This window comes from Pezoporus occidentalis, unplaced genomic scaffold (genome assembly GCF_034315485.1).
Source record: "Pezoporus occidentalis ecotype Australia unplaced genomic scaffold, CSIRO_AGI_Poc_V1 ctg139, whole genome shotgun sequence".
Taxonomy (NCBI): Eukaryota; Metazoa; Chordata; class Aves; order Psittaciformes; family Psittacidae; genus Pezoporus; species Pezoporus occidentalis.
The window spans coordinates 1,732,556-1,757,786 of NW_026913198.1; the positions used below are offsets into that span (position 1 = coordinate 1,732,556).

General features: G+C 38.8%; 1 protein-coding gene across 2 annotated transcripts in view; it reads right to left on the reverse strand.

Annotated features, from left to right (window-relative positions):
- The window catches only part of LOC134159024 (cAMP-specific 3',5'-cyclic phosphodiesterase 4D-like), a 201,790-nt gene extending 176,786 nt beyond the window's left edge, over positions 1–25,004 (reverse strand). Inside the window, exon 1 of one of the 2 annotated variants that reach the window (XR_009962994.1) lies at positions 24,096–25,004. The gene's annotated coding sequence lies outside the window, so the exon portion shown is untranslated. The remainder of the gene's footprint in view (positions 1–24,095) is intronic. The other variant, XM_062609533.1, reaches the window with a different exon arrangement.
- Between the last annotated feature and the right edge of the window lie 227 nt (positions 25,005–25,231).

Genomic DNA, 25,231 nt, shown 5'->3' on the forward strand with positions numbered 1-25,231 from the left:
AACTGGGTCACTGGTCCCAAGGCAATTTTACTGAGATGGAGAGAAGCAGTCCTTTGTGTTCTTATGATGGCATCACACTGATCACTCTGAGATAGGCTGCTGGGTAGAGAAGCAGTTACTACCAAGCCTACCAGCTTCCCCCCAGCCAGTGGGACCCACCCTATTCTCCACCATGGGTCCTTTTCTGAGACAGCCCACAAGGAGCCTCACATATGCCCACAAGAGGATCCACTTATAACACTGGGGTACCCCATGTGCTATTGCCCTGCACCCTGCAAAGCCTCCCCCAGCCCTGCAGGCAGTGGACTCCTGCAGCCTGCAAGTCCCCTGGGCAGCGTTTCTGCAGCTGAGACCTCTCAGCTTGGCAGAAAAGGCCCAGGAGCTCCTGGAGAACATCTACCCACTCAAACATAAGCAACATACCCTTTCTGTAAGGGGGGCTCATGTGCTGGAGCACCTAGCTTTGGAGGAGGACAGGCTGAAAGACCCGGGACTGTTCAGTTCAGAAAGGAGAAAGCACAGGGGGAATCTCATTCAAGGCATTCCTGAAGGGAGGGTGCAGAGAGGACTGAGCCAGGCTCTTTCCAGTGGCAGGACAGGAGGTAGCAGGCACAAACTGAAACACAAGTGGCTCCTCCAGAGCATCAGGAAACACTTTGTTACTGTGAGAGCCACTGTGCAGAGACTCACATGGCCCAGAGAGATTGTGAAGGCTATTCTACTGAGGGGAACATCAGCCATCTAAGCACGAAAGCAATCCTGTCTATTATCATGTCAGCACTACAGTGAGCCCTCTGAGACACTTGGGCAGCAGGAGAAGTGGTCTCATTTAAAAGAAAAAAATTCCTGCAAAATATTCTGGCAAAACACAGCTGAGGCACTGACAGTGCCAAGTATTTTTGAATTAACTCATAAGCTTGAGGAAACTACCTGATGATATGAGGCATTCCTGCAGGACATTGATTTGCTCTCAACAAATTAGTTCTTTTCATGCCAAAGACATCTCAAAAGATCATGGTGTTTAGTAAAGCCCTTCATTTGGTTTCCTATTTTACTTTACAGCAGATTCTAAATATCTGTACCTTTAAATGTAATCACATAAAAAATATTTTAATGTATTTACACTACATGCTACTGTGCAAGAGATTTATTCCACACATTCCTTCCTTTAGATCCTCATTCTTTTGCATAGTCAAATATCTATACAAAGGTTGCATTGAGACTAATCTGAAAGTTAGAAATGCCAATATCTGTGCAATACATAAACATTCAATAAAGGAAGAAGAATGCAAATAAAGAACAAACTAGGTAGGCAGTGCTCACACTCCACCATAGGTAAATATCCAAGTATTTACCATTCCATTCTTCTCAATATGGCAATGTGTATTTTTACTATCGAAACACATATGAAGATCTGAAGGGCTTTTATCATTCTGTCACCAAATAGTGAGTCTGCTCCTTCTGCAAGTATATGCCTTAATGAAAATAACCTTTAATCTACAAACTGTTCGGCAGTAAACTTGGATACATGTTCTTTTTCTTTTCTGTTTCCCCCAGTTTTTTCTGGCCCAAGTCAAGACCCCCTGTTATTTGTTGTGAATCACCTTGTTTATTTTGTAGACATAATGCTGTTCTCACAACAGCTGCTCGTGACAACTGGGCAAGCCCTGGGACACTTCTGGTTTTCTTAATTTACTTTTAATAACCTGAGAGCTTTTTGTGTTCCTCATGTGAGAGGGACAAGATCAAGCTCGAAGTCATCTAGAAAAATATTTTTCCATTCAAGGAAGTCTATCCTGGGCGAAGAGACTATGATAGGCACTTTCATATGGTGTTTGACTTAAAAGGCAAATATGTTTTGATAGTAGAAAAAATAAAAGACTATAAATAAACTGTTCAGAAACAGTACAGAAGCTGCTTGCCTGGGCATTGTCTTGGGGAACCACTAATAATTTGAGCAAGTGGTTGGCCTACACGATCTTCAGAGCTGGCATCCAGCCTTAATTACTTTGTGATTCTCCCTATTGTAATACAGAAGATAGCAAGATAGAGAATGTGATTTAAAAAAAAAAAATCCAATTTTAAAAAACACATAAGACTTTGGAGTGTCATAAGCACTGGTCAGTTGTTGAACAAACCAATTATTTTCTTCAGCAGCTGAAAGAGCTCTACACACTACAAAATAAATCTTTCAGCAGCTCTGATGTGCATTTCAATAGGAAGATTCATTACTGAATTTTGTTGGAGACTAGATCAGGGAAACTATCTTGAATATCTGTCATATTTAACAAAAATATCTAAAGAGTGCTTTCACGTACTACTTGGTATTGCATCTACCACACAATGGCACAGAAAATTACAGGACGGGATGTCAAAGATGAGGACTAGATTGGTGTACAGGAAGAAGAGAGATGTGGAGATTAAGAAACAGCTATAACTACAAGACTATAATCACAGAATCTCAGGACAAGACTTACTAAGAGATAAAATTAAGAGTCTGTAGCTGAAGCTGGAGGAAATAATATCCAAAAGCAAACAACTCTGCTTTAGTTAAAACGGCACAGAAGGGTTGTGCTTCAGAAAGAAGCTATTGTTGCATCTCCAGAAGAAGCAAGTCTTCAAGCCATGAAGAACCACCTTCAAATCTCTCAGGCCAAGGCATTATAAAAGTAGACATTTCCTGGATTTTCACACAATGGCTTCTGGAAAGGCTATTCCATACCTTTTCCCATACTCTTTTCCCTACCAAGTTACACCAACAAATACTCCCAAATGCCCTAGGGAAAATGCCTTTTTTCCTTTCTACTATTGCTCTATTTTCCTATCGCACTCCAAACCTGGACATAAAAGGCCAGATAGCCCCTTAACACTGAGGTAGCTCCTTTCTAGTGCTGCTTTCTTTGTGGATTTTAAATGCTATCTTACAATATTCCTCTTACATGAAAAAATCACTAGAGGGCTGCCATTCAAGTAGTCCGTACTGCACTTTTCAGGAACACCAACCAGCATTATGACTATCTCTTCTCATAGGTTATCTCACAAATCAGTATTCTCACAACTAGGCACATGACAAGGCAAATCAATTTGAATGTTTGAATACAGGGCCTCAGTGTTAATTCCTGTGAGAAAGCTTCAGGAAATGGCTGCAATGACTGGGCAACATCAGAGCACCTGATGCTTACCAAAGAGAGAGATAGTTTTTTAACTAATAATAAACCCACCCCCAGCATTATGTTGATTAACAGGGCATTAGGTAGATGTTCCTATACCTTCTCAGTTTAACGACATGCACAGCATATTGATAACAGGCCTTTTCAAGTCTCAGCTAATTGTTTCACTTACCATTATACGCATGCTAGCTACATCCAGTGCATGGGAATGCATTAAAAAAAAAAGGTCAGCGATAACAACTCTCTTCATAATTGAGTGTCTTGGTAGGAAGCACCCATATGGTGATAACAGAGGCAGGTAACAGATTTTATGTCCCTGCAGTCCAAGGCCAGCACAGTGCTAGCAATTTTGCACACCAAAAGGCTGGAGCAATGCCAGTCTTTTGAACACTCAGAGACAGGTGGATGTACAAACGCCTTTGTGCCAGACACCACGTCACACCGCAAATGCCTGGGACATCACAGATCTTACCATCTGTTTAAATGGATGAGCCACAGCTGTTCAAACCTCCGTATGAGCCGTGTCCAGACGCTGCAAACAGCACCCAGATTCTAAAACGTGCAAACATTACGAATCCAGTGTTTGGTTTAACTTTTAAGAGAGGTTTCAAGCATAGCTTGAGTTTTATAGCTTCTCTCTGTGTACGCCCACACATCTACTCACCACAGTAATTTGATGTCACCATACGTATGACTGAGGGTAAAGGAAGTAGAAAACGCATTCTCATACAAATCCATCTTCTTTTCTATATCACTTTACTCATGAGGCAAGGAAAGAAGAGACAGAAGGATAGAAACAATGCAGACTCCCTGGCTGCAAATTAATGGAACTGCAAACCTTCACATCAATGCCTACATCTCAAAGAGCTTAGAGAGGATGAGATCCCTGGATAATAAGATCAAGAACAGACAGACTGCATTTCTATTCCTTCACTGTTAAATATTGATTAGGGAGGAAAAAAATCTGGGTACAGATTGAGTGAACTCTTGTATTTAAGATTTAAACCCAGCATGCAAAATCAGCATCACCAAAATTAGACTTTAAATTGCGCATACAAATTTTTGTGTATGCAAATTTTTGTGCACCTACAAGTACCCACTAACTCCGTTTTGAGCGGTTATCATCATAAATACCACATGCAAACCACCTTTTATTTTTTTCCTGCTATAAAAATGATGACTCTGAGGAGCTTAATATTAAGTAAGAGCCTACATTTTAAAAATTCTATGATAGAAATAGCAAAATCTTTTCCTTTCTCTACTCACTCAGTATTAAAGTAAGAAATAGAAAGTATTATCTTGGATTTTTTTCCTGGTATTTTTTTAACAAAAATAATTCAAGTATAAAACTAATGGTACTTAGCATAAAATCTACATAATTTACATAAAATGATCTTTTACACAGCCTTTGTAAAACTGCCTTGAATATTTTGCTTTAAGGATCTGAACCCGTAAACCTGAATTTAAAACTTTAATTTCTTCTGAAAAGCCTGTGTAAAGCTTTTAAAAATATTTTTCAATTCACTTTTGAGTTAGTCTATGTTTTTATTTGAGTTTGTCTAGCAAATCTTTAAAATGACATTTAGATTAAAAGTATCATTTTTCTCAGAAATAGATTTGTATCAATAGTGAAAAATTTCCCACTGTGCAGAAACTGCTTTGTATATATCAGCATCACACTGCCCAGGAAATGTAATTAAAACCAGACACATATATAGCAAAAGAGGAGTGCTATTCCTGATTTGGGAAGAAACTTTTAAAAATTCAGGGTCCAGATGGTCATCTGCATCTCAAGTCAGGCTAATGCTGGTACACAGATATGTTTTTGTCAGTCCACAATGCACAACTGTTCTAGTTTAGGAAAAACTGTGTAAACCAGCTCCCAGCTACAGGAGGAAGCAAGACAAGAAATACTGCCACAGCTGCCATGGTTCACTGCCATGAAGCTGGCCAGCATCTAGCCTAGCCACATCGTGTCTTTGAGCAGCACCACGAGCCCTCCTTCCCTGCTGCTCTCTGAGGAGACTAATATCTGTCTTATCCTTGAGGATACAAGCACAAGGCTCATGGGATAAGGACTGCTAATTGCCCTCTAGCTACACCTCTTAGATAAAATTCCTTTACTTTTCTTCTCATATGAACGTTTTTTTCAGTTGCTGACAATTTTTGTCAAGCTTCATTTCTTTGCAGTGAAATTTCCCTTTAACAGATGTTTACTTCAAACTGAACTTTTTGGGACACAAGTTAGCCACAGATTTCAGTCAATCTGGAGAAGTCAATAAAAGGAAAATTTGGATAAATAAAGCACACAGGGATGTGCTTCCAGCTATCCCTGTAAATGTTCCTGAATAATAAAACCTCTGAGAAGAAGGATAAAAAAAAATACAAATTGACACATGCACTACATGGACCAAGCTCTGCAGCTGAGTTTTTGGAAGACTTGAGTCAATTGATTATATTCTGTTCTGCCCCAGCACCTGCAGGTGTCACATCTATGTTATACTGGAGTACATGGAGACTGAAATGGATGAACAATTGATGTCTACAGCTGGAGAGTCATAGTGGTCTGACATCCCAAATACAGGGCAAGTACAGGTTACCTTAAAGACCACAACTCTCCTCACTATTACAAGACTGATTTTGGCTTTATGTGAGGCTGCTACAAGGCATAAGCAACTATGGTAATATATCAGGGAGTGAAAGTATATAGGTAGAAAAGGAAAAGACTGAGATAGAGAGGCTAACAAGTTGGGGAAAAAGAGAAGAGGAAGTAGGAGCAGGAATCAACATGGGTAGTTAGCTAGGAGAGGAGAAAACCTACCACAGACTGGTACAGCAAAATATAGGAGAGGCTGCTGAAGGTGAGGACTGGTTTGGTGTACAGGAAGGAGAGATATGTGAAGAAACAGAGACAGCTATAACCAACAGATTATAATCACAGAATCTCAGAATGGTTTCTGTCTGAAAGGACCTTGAACAGATCACCTAGTTCTAACCACTTGCCACAGGCAGGGACACCTTTCACTAGACCAGGTTGCTCAAAGCCCCATCCAACCTGGCCTTGAACACTGCCAGGGATGGGGCAGCCACAGCTTCTCTGGGCAATCTGCGCCAGTGCCTCACCACCCTCACAGTAAAGAATTTCTTCCTAATGTCTCATCTAAATCTCTCCTCTTTCAGTTTATAGCCATTCCCCCTTGTCCTATCACTACAGAACTTAGTATAAAGCCTCTCTCTGTCTTTCTTTTAACCCACCTTTATATACTGAAAGGCAGCAATAAGCTCTCTGCATAGCCATTTCTTCTGAAGGCTGAAAAATGATCCCCCAGAAAGCGTGAAAATGAATCCAGAATTCCAGTATCCATAAAGGAGATTGCCTCAAGGCAGCAAATACAGCTTAAACCACTGCGCATGTACGTTCCCTTTCCCTTAATGAATCGTCTGTACAGGAGTAACTGGAACCAGCAGTCCTAGAATTTTTCTATTTATATGTTTTCTGTGACCTGAATTTTGATTTAAAAGATCCAAATTGAAATTAGTGGGGACCAGCTGCATGACACGTCACAATCCAGTGCTGGTTTATATTTCTGCTTCTTTCAAATCTAGTCCCACATAAAGTTTTACCATGAAGATGGCTTTGTTTAAATCTAAGGCTTTTAGAATTATCAAGTTAAAATGTAATTTCAAGAATGGATTAATGTTACAAATGCTTTTAGCACTACACTCCTTTTAAAATAGGCTTTATGCAATTTGATGATTTATATGGTCTTATATAAGCTGTTTCACTGGATTTTATTAATAAAAGTGTAATTGAATTCCAAAATTACTTTTTGACATCTGATCCCTTACAAATCTGAATTATGAGAAAATGAGTTTAAGTAGCAACTAGGGGAAAAAAAGAATAATAATAAAACCAATAAATTACTATAAATTGCCATTCTGTCTTAATTACATGATTTGCCTCTCAATTCAGCTGTCCTTTAATTCATTCGTTAGTGAATATCTGATCATCAGAGAGTATAGCACACTTGAAAATATTTGTTGTGTGTATCAGCCAGAATTTACACACAAAGTGGCACCTGTACAGTTCAATTCTTCAGTAGTAGCTTCAGGGTCAGATTAATTTCACCTGGTGATATATGGAGTGTGTGTATCTGTTTATATTTTCACAACCTGCCTATTCATAAATTAACTCTCTCAAGCAACATTGTTCTATAATTTCAGATTTCCTAAGAAATCGATCCAGATTTTGGAACTGTGATTTTGTGCACACATCAACTGATTCCCTGAAGCAGCGTGATTTCCCTCCCCTTCCCCCCTCTCCCACAGGAGAGGGCAACTATATCCAAATTAAAGTACATGTGTAGTACTGGATAGTCAGACATATTATGGTGTAGAGCAAATCAATAAGAAAAGCAAATACAAGATGCTTAAAAAAATCCCTGCACACTAAGCTGCCTATGGATTACCATTATGATGAACAGCGAAACATATAGGCTTTAGTGCAAAAATATCACAAGCTACAAAATCTGGGGAAAGTTGTATTTTTCAGACTTTTTACTGGAAGTCTGTGAATTGCATTACTAACCAAACACAGCGAAGGATTATATTAGTGCCTAATTTCAAGTAGTTCATTCCACTGAAACACATTATCTTAACTTCTTGTATACTTTACAATGTTTTGTGCTGTTTCTTTGTGGCGTCTTGATATATTGTAAATGAAAACACCCTAGTGAGCCTAGATGCAGTTTCCCATGACAAAGACTAAGTTCAGTGTTTGAAAGTTTTCTTAAGCCTTTTAGCAGAAAACTTCCAGAGCACTTGTAAGCAAAGCGGGTGAAGCAGGAAAGGGGGTTGGTCTGGAGTCACACCATTGGCATCACTCATGTTAGCTGCAGACTGTGCCCAAAGCCATCACAGCTCAAACGTACAAATCCCTGTACAAAGGACACAGCAGGTGTCCCAGGCTGTGTGCTGGAGGTAAAGCATGTGCAGTCCCTGCTCCGGAGAGAATTCCGCTTACCTGTAGATCTTCTTCAGGGAGTGGCCCTTCATTAGGTAACTAGAGGGCCCTCAGTTGGCGAGGACCTACCCTCCTGAGCAAGCAAAGAGCCAACCACAAAGCTGATCAGCCTGTACAGGAAGCAGGCTGAGAAGTTACCCAAATTACCCAGACAAAAAAAGAAGTAAACACAAAGGATAGATCTGTACCCCTGAAAGCCAAAAAAAAAAATGTGGCTGGGATGCAAGCTGGAACCCTGGATGACTGATCCACCATGGGAACCATGGATGTTACTTGGTGCAGTACTGACTGTTCTGCCTAGCATGGGACAGGGCATGCTAGCTGGCACAGTCTTGAAAGCTAGCAGATTGCAAGGGCCACTCATGATAGGAAGAACAGACAAGGGTTTACCAGAGTTTTCTCCTCCCACTCTTCACTGTCCCAGGCTGGCTTTTTACACTTAAATACCCCCACCATGCTATATCACATTTCATACTATACAAATTCCACCCGCAGGAAATTTTCTATAGGAAAGCATGATATCAACTTAGTTTTAGATACTTTCCACAAAGGAGGTGGAGGAGGGGGAGTAAATAAAGAAATGAAGCCTCAAATGATTTAGGGCCATGGGATGCAGAGCTGCATAACATAGGTGGGTACATAGCCTCAAGTTCATAGTGAATTTCATCCCTGCATTATTAAGGAACTGCAGTCTTGCAAACAGCTTCCATTAAAAAAAAAAAAATCATAACAGCCCAGACTTTGCTTACTATCAGGAAAGTGCAGTTACAACTTTTAGTGGTCAAGTTGAAGCAATTTGTGACTGCAGAAAAGAAGGTTCCAGGAAGAAAAAGTACAGAAGGAATTAAATGTTTTTTTTACAGAATAGGCTATCTTAACACTATTACAACACATTACGTTGTTTAATAAAAATTCTGAAAGTAGAAACTGCAGCGAGACATGAAGAAATTCAGAGGATGAAAAGCAACCACAATGAAGAGAGGAATTTTTAAATTAATGCTTGTATAGTTTAGAGATCAAGGTTATCTAAACCTAGGGATTACATTAAAAAACTTAGAATCTTAGCCAGGACTGGAAAGTATTTCTAATGATTTTATCACGGATTAATAATAGACTTTGAAGGCGATATTTTCCTCTTAAGCTGCAGTAAAACTTACTAAGAGACAGAATTAAGAGTCTGTAGCTGAAGCTGGAGGAAATAATATCCAAAAGCAAACAACTCTGCTTTAGTTAAAACGGCACAGAAGGGTTGTGCTTCAGAAAGAAGCTATTGTTGCATCTCCAGAAGAAGCAAATCTTCAAGCCATGAAGAACCACCTTCAAATCTCTCAGGCCAAGGCATTATAAAAGTAGACATTTCCTGGATTTTCACACAATGGCTTCTGGAAAGGCTATTCCATACCTTTTCCCATACTCTTTTCCCTACCAAGTTACACCAACAAATACTCCCAAATGCCCTAGGGAAAATGCCTTTTTTCCTTTCTACTATTGCTCTATTTTCCTATCGCACTCCAAACCTGGACATAAAAGGCCAGATAGCCCCTTAACACTGAGGTAGCTCCTTTCTAGTGCTGCTTTCTTTGTGGATTTTAAATGCTATCTTACAATATTCCTCTTACATGAAAAAATCACTAGAGGGCTGCCATTCAAGTAGTCCGTACTGCACTTTTCAGGAACACCAACCAGCATTATGACTATCTCTTCTCATAGGTTATCTCACAAATCAGTATTCTCACAACTAGGCACATGACAAGGCAAATCAATTTGAATGTTTGAATACAGGGCCTCAGTGTTAATTCCTGTGAGAAAGCTTCAGGAAATGGCTGCAATGACTGGGCAACATCAGAGCACCTGACGCTTACCAAAGAGAGAGATAGTTTTTAACTAATAATAAACCCACCCCCAGCATTATGTTGATTAACAGGGCATTAGGTAGATGTTCCTATACCTTCTCAGTTTAACGACATGCACAGCATATTGATAACAGGCCTTTTCAAGTCTCAGCTAATTGTTTCACTTACCATTATACGCATGCTAGCTACATCCAGTGCATGGGAATGCATTAAAAAAAAAAGGTCAGCGATAACAACTCTCTTCATAATTGAGTGTCTTGGTAGGAAGCACCCATATGGTGATAACAGAGGCAGGTAACAGATTTTATGTCCCTGCAGTCCAAGGCCAGCACAGTGCTAGCAATTTTGCACACCAAAAGGCTGGAGCAATGCCAGTCTTTTGAACACTCAGAGATAGGTGGATGTACAAACGCCTTTGTGCCAGACACCACGTCACACCGCAAATGCCTGGGACATCACAGATCTTACCATCTGTTTAAATGGATGAGCCACAGCTGTTCAAACCTCCGTATGAGCCGTGTCCAGACGCTGCAAACAGCACCCAGATTCTAAAACGTGCAAACATTACGAATCCAGTGTTTGGTTTAACTTTTAAGAGAGGTTTCAAGCATAGCTTGAGTTTTATAGCTTCTCTCTGTGTACGCCCACACATCTACTCACCACAGTAATTTGATGTCACCATACGTATGACTGAGGGTAAAGGAAGTAGAAAACACATTCTCAGAAGGATAGAAATCAGTGCAGACTCCGTGGCTGTAAATAAATGGAAGTATAACCCCCCTCATCAATGCCTACATCTCAAAGAGCTTAGAGAGGATGAGATCCCTGGATAATAAGATCAAGAACAGACAGACTGCATTTCTACTCCTTCACTGTTAAATATTGATTAGAGAAAAAAAAAATAAAAATGTTTGGGTACAGATTGAGTGAACTCTTGTGTTTAAGATTTAAACCCAGCATGCAAAATCAGCATCACCAAAATTAAACTTTTAACTGTGCATATAAATTTTTATGCATCTACAACTACACACTCTGTTTTGAGGGTGTATCATCATAAATACCTCAGGCATGCCATCTCTTTTTTTAATGCCCTAAAGATAACTACATTAAGGAACTTAAGTAAGGCCCTACATTTTCAAAATTCTAAGATTGAATGAGCACAAGGAGAACTGTTTGGGATAACTACAATCATGAATAAACATAGATTCAATTAATCATATTTCATGCCTTGCACATTCTTTATATGCTCAACATTCTGTTTTTCAAGGTAAAGTGAGTTTAAAATGGCTTTCAAGCTTTGCCAGCTCAGTTTACACAGCAGAGTCCCTTTACTCCATCTAGATCCTTTTCTGGCACAGGCCATAAAGCCACTTTGCACCTTCTTCCACTTGAGCTCCTAACTTGCTCTCAGACCACTTCCAAACACATATCAAGCACAAATAAAATTTGTCTTCCACACGTTAAAAAAATAAAAAGTACACACAACTAGTTCCATACAGCTAACACAGAAAAAGCTGTTTCTCTGGTTTTTCAAATCCATTACTGAACTGGAATAAATCAATTTTTTAGTTTGGCAACCTACAAACCATTATACCTACAGTTCTTACTTTATAGTTTCCAACCATGAAAATTCAAAATGTTTTGTCAGAACTGGAGATACAGATGAGATCATACTGAAGATATGATGTATCAAGAAAACAAATAGATTATCCACAGGCTGTAATTCAGATTCCAGACTATGGCAAGACTGAGCTTTGCTAGCTCTCAAAATCACAATGAGAGGTAAAACTTGATGGCAAATTATTTCATGCAAAAGACACCGTTCTTTCTCATACCAAGCATTTCTACCCAGCCCCTAAAAGAACAGTGTGTTCTCTGTACACAAGCTGGTAGCTGTGCTACTTGGGGACAATATCTGTGTGACTGCCTGAAAATGTAAATACATCTTTATTCTTCTTTGAGCAGCAATACTTTTCATCAAGGACAGCAAGTTGGAACACAGGAACAAAGTACTACTTTTTCAGATGCACAAAAGTTGAATGCTAACACAACAAAACCAAAGCAATCCTGTCCTTGATCCTGAGAATGCAAATATATGCAATCAAACAGTACCATTCTTGCTTAAGGCCTTTTCCACATGAATACAACACAATGAACATCTGCTATAAACATCAATATATCCTTCTTTGAAATATATTTTAGTATCAGTATGTTCACTGCACAACTCTTTAGAGAAAGCGACTGCAAAGGCAAAATGACACAAGTAAGCCAAAAGCTGGTTCATTAATAACAACTTGGAGGATTTTTGTTTTCCCCTCTAAAGCAAATTATGTCACATACTTTGTTTAAAAGTATAAACCAAAAATTTCAAGATACTTTGAAGGTATTAATTCGAACAACTAATTTTAACTTCAACATTCCCACTTACTCCCTTTGCTGTCCTTCTATATCCAAATGTGATTGGAACTCACTTGTTTTTCTAGATTTCTTTCTTTCCTCTCTCTCTCTGCTTCACACCTTTCAAACTGCTGTGTGATCTACCAGAACACACAGATATCACAGATACATGTTTATGCTGTTCTAAGAGGGTATAATACATTATTGTGCTTGATGTGATTACACTTTTTTGACTTTTCCCATGACTGTTATTACACTTAATGATCAGCCAGGAAGAAACTAAAACTCCTTCCATTTAAAAAGAATGAAAATTAAAAAAAAATTATCTTAATCTAGTTAATTATTTTTCAGACTCTGGAATAATCTTTCTGTAGTGCATAGTTAATTTAGAAATTTAAATTGACCATGCAAAATGAGAGAAGAAAAACTTCAGTATACCTTAGGCCAAGCAAAATTCTTTTTCTTTTCTTGAACTCTAAAATTCTGTTTATAAGTTCAATGTTTTTTCATGACAGATTATAGCATAAAACCATAACACAGTCACCTTGGTACACTATTCTTTGAAGCCAAAGTATTTAAGATCTGCAAAAAAGGCTTTCTTTCTAAGAAAAGCAGTGTCACACCCAAAGTCACTCAATGTTATCATTCAAATAATAATACATGCCAAAAGCAACAGAAGGCCCTGTCATACCCACTAATTTTGACCTGTACTTAGTTTCTATGGCTGCCATGAACTATTAGCAGAAGTAAAAGCCTTGGGCTAACTGCCATACCAAGCAATGCTCATGCCTTTCTGGTGTTTTGTAAGACTACTCCTGTCTGTTGTCTGCTGAAGAACCCACCACTTGTACAGGCTTACAATGTGTCCAGTGGCTAAGGTGGGCACATTTTTTATGGGTGTCCCTCCCATTTTTTTGTCAGTGTTTTGGGATGGATGGCTCTTCACACAAGTGACATCTGGCACACAGAGACATCAATGGAAGAAATGCTTCTACCAAGCTGCAGATGGCTTGCAATTAAATGCCCATCAGGAGACTGTAACATAGATACAATGCAGGGTGCACCTGCAGCCAGTACTCTGCTGCCGTACTGAGCTGACATAGTTTCAATATCTGAAAGGAAAATATTTACAAAAATATTTTCCAGAGCATGTTGGAGTGTTTATATAGATTATGTTGCTGACGTGGATACCTGAACTCAACTGAAAATTCACTGGCAAAGCAACAGACCTTCAAGTTTAAAGGGAAGGAAGGAAAAAGTTTAGTTATTTTTATAAGCTCTTCCAAATTATGTAAAGCATTTGTTCACATCAGTCTTACATTTAAACAGACAAACACACTTGATTATTTTCTGGTTCGACCAAACACCAATACAAACGTTTCGGACAGTATGACCTAAGGTAGGTGCTATATAAAAACTGTAACTTGGGCTGACTTCTCTACAAAGTTAATTTCCCTTGCATTTATAGAGAAAAGACTCTGGCATGTTTTAAACATGGATGCCAATTTGAGACTCTCTACAAAACAACTGGGAAAAACATTTAAAGAGTTCTGAAAAAGAGACAGTTACCTAGACTTCCTGAAGTGGATGTAAGATACTGGAATAGTTATTTAACGTAATAGGAAACAAAAAGTTTCTTTCAAGTCATATCAGTGTAGTCAACAAGGCACTGAACTATAAATTAGAGGAGCCTTGATGCAAGTAGCAGAATGCTCAGTCCAAGCTAATTCTGCCCTAATTAGCCTTAGCAGAATGTACCAGTACTGCTTCTAAGATCAAACAGATGTCTTAATGTGGACTTTCACTGCCCAGCTTTTTGCAACAGATATCTCTAATACATCATTTTGCAGATCTGTTCCAGGATTTTATTTCTTCTGTGTCTGCTGACCTGCTCTGACTTGCCCAAGGTTATGTTTAAATTGTGCGTATTTCCACCCTGTTCCTACCATCCTGTTTAGTTCATAATCTCATAAGGGCAGGGACTGCCTTTTACTACTTGTTTGAACAGCATCCAGCACAATAGGACTTTGATCCAGCCTGTAGGCACTGCTTGTGGTATGTTAGTTTCCAAATATTACCTACAGAATTCTGTATCTATACAATTCCAGCTCCTGGAAACGTGGTATTAACAGTATTGAAACAGTGTGCGTACTTAGATACAGCATAGGACCAATTTTTCCACATTACTCCCCTTAAGATCACTGCAAACACAGTGCCATAAGAAACTCAGTTAAACTTGGAAGTTTCTTTTCTGTTGCCTCTTCCTAGCACATGAAAATTAAAGTAGCAATATTTAGAGCTAAATAACCTGACTAGACTAAAAAAATTATCACAGCAGAGATAACTTCCATTCACGAGACATGACAAGTCACATGGCTGATCAGACCATAATACTGTATTCTACAAGTTTAATGTCTCTTAACAACCAGGTTATTTCCTTATGTTTCACATACATTAGAGAAACAATGCTGAGACCAGCTTTTCACATCTAACAGAACTACTTTGGATTTCTGAATTCATAAATACCATAGAAACAAATAGTTTATACTATAATTCACTGACTCAGTGCCTATTATCTCAGCAAGTTGAATTTGCTGTGATTCAGGATTTATAGTACGAACATAATACTGTACCTATTTAGTATACCTGGCCAGTAAGGTAAAACCAGCGATAGTTATCTCAACTATTACCTGTGTAGAAAAAACAAACAAACAAACCCAATACTTTTTTTTTGTGGTTTAACTTCATAAAGCAATTTAGAGGAATTAAACAGTTTACTTTGATGACCCACATCTAACAACAGCACGCTATCATCATTGTACTGACTTTCAGTTTGTCATGCTATCTTTAATCTTGTGTGATCCTGTGCATTACAAAGTAAGACATGCAAGGAACAGTATTGCTAAATTTACATTCCTATTTTCTGTTGAAGATTTAAAAAAACAATTTCTTCACTAGAAAAAAAAAAAAAGAAATTTTACAGAGGCATTTCATATCCCCAGAAGCTATAATATTCATTAGAAAGAGCAAGTGAGCTATCTGAAGAACATTTACTCTTTTAAAATTGTTTACTCACACAAATCTATCTAAAAAGCTATGGCTTCAAGAAGGAAAGCTGATAAGAAACAGCATAGATTTATGTTCTCCTAGCAAAAAGTATGTACTTCTTGGTATAACCCAAGCTATTTGTCCGCAAATGCTAGCTTTGTTACACCATAAAATGAAATGATGTTTCCAGTGGAAAAAACAAGCGAAGTGTAAAGTTCTTTGCATTAAGTCATTTACAGCATTAAGTCATTTGTAGCAAGGAATATGACCTTGTACTATTTACTAGAGAGGTGTAGAGCACTCACTTGGTAGCTTTCTAATTTCTCATTTCAATCTGCTGCTCTATTGTTTTAAACTTGAGTTGCACAGAGGCAACACCCGACAATTTCAGGAAACCAGCAAGGGAGTCACTGTGATAACTCCATCTGATCAAACCACAGATCCTGAGCAGCGTTTCCCACTGGTTTCTAATTCACTGTGAGTAGAAATTGTTTTCAAACGTGTGAACTCTAACATGCTGGCATTTTGCTTGGTAAAAAAAAAAACAACCTCTGCAAACCGAAGAAAGCATCATAACACCATAGGAGAAACAAAAAAAAAAGGTGGGAGGAGGGGGTGTTAGTTAAACTTTGCAGCTGTTTAAAATACTAGATGTTGACACTGCCCTGCTTTTTTACTGGTCTGTTCTTATTTAGAGAAGGTGCAGGAGCAGAGTGTAAAAGGAGTGGAGGGTTTTCATTATACTGCAAGTAGAGAATTATGTGCATTTATTCAGCAGCTCTACCACAGTTGCTAGTGTACACTATACAAACTATGTGAAAATGTAACACATGCCACATATGTCTTGATTAGGCACAAATAAGGAATAATGCAGTATTACTATATTTTAACAAAAAATATAGGGTTCAAACACAGCCAGTTTCAGACATGAATGAACCTCAAATACACTGACCACATGCAACATCATGAAGCTAGCTTTAACCTTAGCAAGAGAAGAGCTACAAAGTTAATACCTGGTCTCACACAGCACAGAATCTCTAATGTTAGCTGCTAGCGAACTACTTCCTAAACACAAGCATTCTTGTTTACAGTATATAATTAACAGAGTAGAAAAAGTCAAAATTACTCACAGAGTCCTGAAGATGCAATAGCAAACTATCTAAGACAAGAAATTCCAGTGCAATATTATAAAAGACGTAGGAATAAATATGCATAAAGTCAGGAACTGACAGGCCTCTGGATTACTGCAACTGTAGGAATCATGCTCGTGCATGCTGGGCTATAATTTATGAAATGGAGCCAAGGAAACAACCAATCCCTTAGCTCCTCCTAACAAGTTCAACTAGCTATGAAAAGCTGGAAGTGCTGCACAGAACAATGAAGAGGAGCTATCCCACATATTAACCTGCTCATCTAAGATTGCCTTCTGCGGAGAGAGATGGAAGCATGTAACAGGAAGAGAGAAAAAAAGAAAAAGAAAGGAAAGAAAGGAAGGAAAGGAAAGGAAAGGAAAGGAAAGGAAAGGAAAGGAAAGGAAAGGAAAGGAAAGGAAAGGAAAGGAAAGGAAAGGAAAGGAAAGGAAAGGAAAGGAAAGGAAAGGAAAGGAAAGGAAAGGAAAGGAAAGGAAAGGAAAGGAAAGGAAAGGAAAGGAAAGGAAAGGAAAGGAAAGGAAAGGAAAGGAAAGGAAAGGAAAGGAAAGGAAAGGAAAGGAAAGGAAAGGAAAGGAAAGGAAAAGGAAAGGAAAGGAAAGGAAAGGAAAGGAAAGGAAAGGAAAGGAAAGGAAAGGAAAGGAAAGGAAAGGAAAGGAAAGGAAAGGAAAGGAAAGGAAAGGAAAGGAAAGGAAAGGAAAGGAAAGGAAAGGAAAGGAAAGGAAAGGAAAGGAAAGGAAAGGAAAGGAAAGGGAGGAAGGAGAGGAAGGAGAGAAAGGAGAGGAAGGGAAGGAAGGGAGGGAGGGAGGGAGGGAGGAAGGAAGGAAGGAAGGAAGGAAGGAAGGAAGGAAGGAAGGAAGGAAGGAAGGAAGGAAGGAAGGAAGGAAGGAAGGAAGGAAGGAAGGAAGGAAGGAAGGAAGGAAGGAAGGAAGGAAGGAAGGAAGGAAGGAAGGAAGGAAGGAAGGAAGGAAGGAAGGAAGGAAGGAAGGAAGGAAGGAAGGAAAAGATCACAACTCTGCTGTTGAAACAACAGAATAAATTTCAATCAACAGGCACATCTTCCCTGGCAGTCAGACCGCTAGTACTATAGGCAAACATTCGTAGCATCAGCTAAAACCTTTCAGGAAACAGCCATCCTCCTCTGTGGTAATTTTTTTCACATTATTAACAGAAAGCTATGCAAACTGAATTTTTATTTCCTATGCAATTGTTTCAGTATTCTTCTGCTCTTAATTTAGATATAATGTTACTGCTTAATGTGAAACATCCTTCCATAAAGTCTGATTAGAGTAAGATCTAGTTATTGTTTTTTTTCAGATCACAGGTGGCTGTTCAGCACACTAATGAGCAGCCCTTTCCAGAAAGCCAACTGCATGGTCCTAAGGCTTAAGAAAATAGCATTTACCAGAGACATAAGAAGAGGAGCAAGAAAGTGTGTCTTCAAATAATAACCGAAAGACAAACACTTTAAACAACCTTGAACAGACCTGGATTTACAAACTAGAGCATACAGGGGCAAAGTTGTCCTTTCTGTGAAATTCCATGGTTTCGAAATGTAAGTTTGACCAATTGGAAATGAACATCATGTTGAAGTTTTCTGCTAAATAATTTTTCTGAATTTATTCTCAATTCTGGTTTACAAAATAAAATTTATATTTTCATCAAGTAAAAATACAGGAATCTGTAAGTATAAGAAATTTTGACCTTACAGAGCTATCTTCCTGTAAATGTGCCTGCTGAATTCTACATGTTGATATATTTCTATTTACTAAAATAAGTAAGAAACTAATACATAAGGAAGCTACAGTTTTTTAGCAGAGCGGTTAGCCTTTTTATACAGAAATCCTACTAATGCTGAATGAAAACATAGACACTTTGGGATGAGTTGCTATGCATTTTACAAGGGTGGAAATCGTGTAGGTTTGGTTACTTTACCTTTAAATTGTTTTTACGTATGGTTATTCTTCATATTCCTTCCCTTCACTCTTTCCTAGCATAATCCATGCCTTAATCGTTTCTGGAATCTACTTGGCAAAATGTATTTTATAAAACCTGCTCCAGCATTTGCTGTCATGATACCCATATTCAACAATTTCTATGGATATTTTTCAGTTTTAAATACTTTCCCAGAAGAAGGTTAGTAGACATAGATGACCATCTGGATCCCCTCGTCATGCTGGGCACCATTACTTGAATAACTGAAACAGAAGCCTTTAATCTCTCAAGTCAGGTCTTTTTTGCATACCTAAGCAGTCTCCTCCCCAGGTCTGTAGTCTATCACTACATGTAGTAATCATTAACTTTTTCAACGTCGCACCTTTTTAAATGACTCTTGATGAAAAATTACTATGCAAAAAGGAAAAAAAAAAGTGCTGTAAATCAACAGTTTATAGCAGATACTCAAAGTGATATTCAGTTACCTTGTTTACGTCCGTTAAAACAACCACCTCCAAACAAGTGCATTTATTAACCAAAGGGGCTAATGAAAGTGATAACATACATACAAATAAATTATTCAAATATATTTTAAAAGCTGCAATGTTATACAGCTTAACCTAGAATGTTTGAAATGTTGTAATTGTACCTATGGGATGCAGAAAATTCTTTAGTTACCTATATCCATTGGCAACCTTGTCACCAGCCCATATTCTATTAGACAAACACTGGAAGGAAATTCAATAGCTTCTCAGACTTGGAACTTGAGTTCAGTAGCATTGCAAGCCATGTCTCCAAATTGAAAAAGAAAGTTCTATAAATGTCAATTTCAGCTTCTCGCTGCCATATCATAAGGAAAATAAAGCAATTACCAGCTGTTTTTTTTCCACAATGATTGAGAATTAGCCTCCTCCAGAGAAGAACATTTGCTAATGAAAGGGATAAATGAATATATATACACACTAAGGTGTTTTTTTTCAGACTAATTCAGGTGGGATTCTGCCTTTTCCTCCAAAATCAGCTCCATAGTCTTTTCCACCTTACCATCCAGTGAGATTATGACAGGCTCTGCTGTTAGGAGGGAGAATACTTCCCACATCTCCCTGTGAAAAACATACTTCTTACACCTTTTACTTCTTTTTATGACTTTCCCAATTAAAATGTGAATGAGCTAGCTTTAGTTACCTCAACAAAGAAACCTACCACAACTCTCAGTTACATCATGTAAGAGTGGCAGCCTCTGCTTTTTCTTCTCAAGATCACAAAGAGCATTAGCTCCTACCATTTTCACCAGTGCAGGAGATATACTTAGCCTGACACCCACATTCAGTGGGCTTTCAAAACAAAACCCCACTGCAGTCCCATAGCAAATTGGTACATTCCCTTATTCAGTGTATGACTCTGGATAATATCACATTGCCAGTTTACTGCTGTTAAATTTAAAATCAAATAATTTACTGAAATAAAATCCGCAGTTTAAAAAAGCCTCTCTGAATAACTGGAATTTCTGAGGTAAAGCAATACAGTTAATCCCAGTACTTAGGACTCTATTTTTTTCTACCTTGTTAAATTATTCATCTCCTTAATAGGAGTTTTCTGCATGTAATTTATTCTTTCCCTACTAGGCTCTCTTTCAGACTTCCCTAATTTATTGTGTTTCTATGTCTGCTGCACTGGTATCAACTTGACATCTACTAATAAAGTCAGCAGCCTTAAAACTAATGCATTCCTCTGCCAGTTACCTTTTTTAAAAACTGGTTTCTCTCTATCTGAAATATTTCTGTTAGCTGGAAACTTTTTAAAACTATAGCATACAGCTTAAAGGAAAACGTATCACACAGGAACTTCAACACTAATCTGCCCAGAGGTTAGACTTTCTGGCAGTCTGAAGGGGAATCCCGTTTTCATACGTGAAAGTGTCTGGGCACAATAAACACTGAAAGTTTAACTGATTGGAAGAAGCAGGTACAGCCTAGGTATGTGTGCGGCAGCTTGGCAGTTGCAGCTGGCTCTAGGGGAAGTGCTAATGAGGAGCACTTCCTCCCTCATCTCTCTTTAGCTAAATTAAGACCTGTGAAAAAAGGGCCTTGTCAGTGGCTGTTAGGTTGTACAAGAGAGTGCAATATTGTTACATTCTAATATATCTCAATTTTTTCAAGACACTTTCAACCCCATTGTGGATCCTGCTGCTCATCCCTTAGATTTCACTTTCCTTTATTCCTGCCGTTCCAAGAGTGCCTTGTAGATGACCAGATATAGATGAGCTGAAACATCTGCAGATTTACTTGATCCTGATGAACATACTTGTGCTTCGCTTTTCTGAGATTACTTGCAATTCATGAGTTCATATAGAGGTGATTATTACCAGTTTCTCTATATGGACTAACTGTACTAGCAGCATCTACAAAATCACCCCTTGCAACTCACACACAGAGATTACATGGAAAGAAAGGCATATGGCTATCATACCCAGTTCTAAAAACAGCAGGGAAATTCTGCACAGTAGGACAGTGTTGGGAATAGTAGATATAAACAATGGAAGTAGAGATCTGCAGGCAGGCTACCAGAGAAACTCTGTTTACATGTCTGATTAATCAGCAGGTATAATCTGCTAGTGAGCATTACATGAAGAATAGTATTTGGAAACAAGCACTGTTTGTTGAATGACTTGAGGTATAAACAAGCATACAATAGCTTGATAAAGAGTTTGTTCATGTCTCCAGATGCTGATTTTATTTTACACAGCAGCAAAGCCAACAAATAACAGATTGTAAAAGATAATTCTACTTTGTATGATAGTTGCGTGAAGGAAATCTTTTGTGCTCAAGGAAACATGGAAAATATGCAAGGAATGGAACACATGATCCATGAATACACATCCTACGTCAAAAGCAGAAGGACCTCATCCAACATGTAACTATAGAATGATTTAGTACAACAGTATGTGTAAGAATGTGAAACTCCTTCTTACAGTAAACAAGAACAACCTCTAGTTCAAGTTACATTATATGGCTACAAAAAAAACAAGCTGAAGAAACAGAGTGTATGCATAGCAGACCTTTTGGAAATAAAAAAAAAAGTCCTAGGTACATGTAAACATTTAGAAACCCAAGGATTCATCTCTACTGCTCGTTCAGATGCACTTGAACCAGCTAGCTGCAAAGTTAACTGACAAATTAATACGAAAGTAATGAAAGCAATATTCAAAGCTAATCGGTTCTGCATGGAGGGGGTGTTATACAGCCTCGCTGTAGTCTTAAACACCTCAATATGTAAGCCTGCACAAAATTATGCTCTATTATATGCTTGCGCTTGTATTATGCTCAGAATGGAGATGCTTCAAGATCCCAAAGAACTTCTAAGCCAACTTGATATTCAGTAAATATTATTATTCCAGTAGATAGAATAACTATGTGTTATTGATTTTGAAACAGAATAGTTGCACTGAGTCAGACTGAAAATTAATTCAGCCACGTACCCCAGATTTGAAAGTTATATAGGATGCTTAGTAGAAGACAACGCCCACCACCAAAACAAAATACAACACACATACACAAAAATGAAAAAGAAAAAAGAAAAAAGAAAAAATGAAAAAAAAAGAAAAAAGAAAAAAGAAAAAAAAAGAGAGGGAGGCTTTTTATTAGCATCATTTTTCTTTTAATAAAGCCTGAGGTGTTTGGCTAACGTTAGAACTCATTTCACACACACAAAAAAAGGAAAAATACCCACTCTGTATAACACTTATTAAAAATATGGGAGTGTAGAATTCCTCACAGTTTAACACATGCCAAGGAAGACACAATGTTAAGCAACTTTTTCCATGATCACTGATGCTGGAATGGAATCCAGTCTTTCAAATCTTATTCCAGGATTCAAACTACAAGGTACCCATCTCCATCACTGTTTACTGCAGTGAGTTACAGCTTATAAATTACCTGTGAGGCAGTGAGGTTATATAAACTCCTGCTGTATGACTGAGCATCCTGCATACCTGGAATCAACTTTATGCTGTCAAAGTTGTATTACCTATATCCCAGACCAGCAATGACGAAAGATTGCTAAATCTCACTGGTCCCCTGTAAAGTTGTCCCATTTAGACTAATGAGAGGCTGAAGCCAAGGGAAATCAGTCCACACTGACTGGTCCATTCAGGGTAACAGAATTATTCCAGAAACAGCAGAAGATATGGGAACATCATTAGGAGTCTCAGTAACTACAGAGCTGTAGAAGAACCTCTAGACTTGTCACAGATAACACAGGAAGCTTAATCCAAGGGAGAACATCACAGGAGACAAGCATGTTTAAAAAAGGCTTTCACTTGCATGTACTGTTTCCCGCAAAGCTAAGAAATGCAGACGTAGAGATAGAAGAGAAACTTCATGATCTAGAGAACTAACCTTCATAAGAAAGGGCTGCTTTTCTCCTTAGTAACTACTAACATCTGGTCAGGAATTAGAAGACTGTCTCCAAGATCCTCAGATTTGAGGATCTTTATAATGATAAACCTTACTCAGACCAATGCCAGATAACTGAAGCTCAACACTAAGCAGACCCCGTGCCCCTGTCAATAAACCTAGTAAGCACCCGCTGTGGAAGCCCTACAAAGCTCCCATTTCGTTGTTCCCAGAAAAGTCTGATTGTATTGGAAGAACTTGTTTACACTGCAGACCTAAGCACTAGAATCTTTAAAATGACAGCTCTGCATCTGCACTCAAAATCAGTGCATTCAGTCCCAGAGGTACAAAAGTTTGGATTCCTTTGAGGAAAGATAGCAACTGTGTCAGAAACCAGCTATAGAATTATAAAATCTGGCATTTCCAACTTCTGAATACTAGATTTCAGAAAAAGTTTAATATTTTTGGGCAGGATTTGCAGGGGAGGCTTTTCTAGGAGGAGGAAAGGTATGTAGCTTCCTAGATTCATACTGAGAAAAACAATATGCAATGTATCTGCTACTCTAAACCTTCAGCAGTGGTTGGAAAGAGCTGATAGTTGTTGGCCCATACAGTGGACTACACATAACATATAACATTTAAGCATATAAGCATACAGATAACTTTTAAAGACATTACTGACAACCTCAGGGACTTGGTAGCCTTCTGGCATGGATGGATCACTGGGGCCAAGCAATGGCTCTCAAGGAGGGAGAATGAGTACTGAAGAATGAACCCTCCCATTATCTCTCTCCCTATCCTAACATGGGAGCATCAGGCTTTTCTTTCATTGCTTCCAGCTGGGAAAAGTAGAAATATTGGCATCTTGGTCTCCTATAAATAGAACCAGGTATGAAACAAAATGGGGAAGATTAAACCAGCACATTTCCTCCCTGGTGAAATTCCCAGATGTGCCATGAGTCAGGTGATCCATGCAGAGTGATATTAACGCCAGGAAAAGTTCAATCAGTTTGTGAGACCCCAACCAAGTCACTGGGAGAGAAACAAGAGGCAGAGTGCTGTCAGGAAGAAATTAAAGTTTCAGTGTCAAGGGAGAAGCAGGAAAAATAAAATCACCTCCTCTATACCTTTCCTTGGAGCCCCACAAGTTCAGTGGTAGTGATGGATCTGTGCAGGGCTGGACTTTAGCCCCGTTCTTTCTTCTCCTGCCCTCCGGCAGTCTCAGAAGTTCTTAGTGAAGCAGCAGCTGTCCCTGGCAGGAGCAGTGTGAGCCCAGCTGAGTTCATACATGCAGCTATTTTAGCACATTGCCTTTTCTTTCTTCTCAGACAAAATTCTGGCAATTTAATACTTCAGATAGTTCAGCCAGACCTGAATAGGATTTGACTGGGTAGAAAAAAAACCAGCCCTAAACAAAACAGTTCTTTCAGTTGTGGCATTCATTTTCTCAAACAACTGATGTGAACTAGGGCACAAGAAACTTTAGAGGAAGAGTTTTCTTTCTGGTGGGAAATATTAAGCAATAAAGTAAGAAGCAGAGCAGGTCACATTGTTGGTTGCAAAATGCCAACTGAAATTGTCTTAAGAACATGAAATGGGCTTTTTTTAAGAACTGTCAGTGTCATCCCCAGACCACAATCAAATTCTATAAGCCTGTGACAGGGAAAGCCATGCTGGGTCTTGCTTTCATCCTCTCTTCTCTGTTGCTCTGCTCTTAGGAAGCAATAGCCTGTAAGGTGAGTCATGGTTAAAGGCACATTTCTGCCCAATTCATCCCCCTCTAAAGTCACAGTCTATCCACTGTCTAGACATAGATCATTCACAGCCCTTTCTGGTCAGAGGTTTTCTCTCTCTACAAATTAAGAAAAGTTTGGAGAAGGCACTTGAACATCCTGTGTCCTTTCACCCTTACTGCAAAGAGAGACCATGTCTTTTTGTCTTCATAAAAAAGTTCTAGTAAACTGGTAAATATCATCACTTGGAGCACTGTGTGCTGTGCTGGGCCCCACCATTCCAGAAGGATGTGAAAGCCCTTGAATGCCTCCAGAGGAGAACAGCAAAGCTGTTGGAAGGGCTGGAGGACATGTCCTGTAAGCAGCAGCTGGGGTCTTGGGGCTTGTCTAGTTTGGAGACAAGGAGGCTGAGGGCTGACCTCATTGCTCTCTACAGCTTCCTCAGGAGGGAAAGGAGGAGAGGGAGCTGCTGGGCTCTTCTGCCTGGGGTCCCGGCAGAAACGTAGGAATGGTTCAAAGCTGCACCAAGG